This window comes from Bidens hawaiensis, unplaced genomic scaffold (genome assembly GCF_021521415.1).
Source record: "Bidens hawaiensis isolate Kalapana, Puna unplaced genomic scaffold, B.hawaiensis_p1.1 tig00040535_1, whole genome shotgun sequence".
Taxonomy (NCBI): domain Eukaryota; kingdom Viridiplantae; phylum Streptophyta; class Magnoliopsida; order Asterales; family Asteraceae; genus Bidens; species Bidens hawaiensis.
The window spans coordinates 99,541-100,699 of NW_027497146.1; positions in this window are offsets into that span (position 1 = coordinate 99,541).

Below are 1,159 nucleotides of genomic sequence, written 5' to 3' on the forward strand. Positions count from 1 at the left end.
CAATTCTAAGTAACCAGATAAAAAATCATAAAACTCTCTAAGTACAAAAACTTAAAAAATTTAAAGTATAAGGGATCAAATTTCAGTCTTGCTAGGGACTGCTACGTTTTAGAAAAGATCCGAACAGGAATCATACTAACTACGTGACTGTAACATAGATCCGTGTTTAGCTGTATTATGACATATAGAGACAGGTTGTAAGTAGGTAATATACTTAAGATGGTTTTCATCGTTTCTGTGATACGAGTTAGGTTCAATTAATCCTTAAAATTTAAGTGGGCAACAACTCAGAAATATTGATGCCTCCTATCTATCCTCAAAGCGTATTTGGCTTTCCCCAAGTCACCCCGAATTGACTTCGACCCATAGTGTCTGATTAAACATGTAAGGACTCTTCTTCTGGTTCCCGTTCTTCTTCTTACTCTAAGATTGAGAAGTCTTGATATTTCGTCATCTCTAATAATGTTTCCATAACTTCAAAAATAATTAATTTTTAATTTTTTTTTTTTTGTCGAACAAACATAGACTTCATAGTAGAAATTTACTGCAAGTCCCGAATCTGGATCACTGCAGTATCTTGAGACGCTATCTTCACGGGAATCAGAACACACATGGGCTCGTGTATGACTGGGTAGTCGCTTTTCTGCCTATCATTCGAAAAGATATATATGAAGACACGCAAAACTCTTAAGGAGTTTCCACGTAAAATCAAGTAAATTTAGTTTGTATCACATCTACTTTTACGCACCATTAAAAGTTACCATAGCATACAATGATTGTCCTAAAGCCTTTTAAGCCTAATAACTTCACTAGCTAAGCACACAAAATTAGTATACTATCATTTTCCAAGGTTGGATCAATTTTCCGTTTAACATAGCTAACGAACTTCTTACGAAGTAACAGACTTGAAAAATAATTTCATTTCCCTTTTTCTTTCAAAATTTAAACCAAACTCGCCCCGACCAAAACAAAGTCTTCAGGTAAACGGCTATCCCGAAGATCCAAAGGATCAGCTGGACCGACCACATACTAGTATGTGTCCTTCTAACTAAATATGATCGACTAATTTTAAGCGAAAGAACGAAAAACTCATCATAAACCGCCCCGGTCACTATCAGTAATCTGGTTAATGGCTATCCACAAAATCTACAAGTAGAAG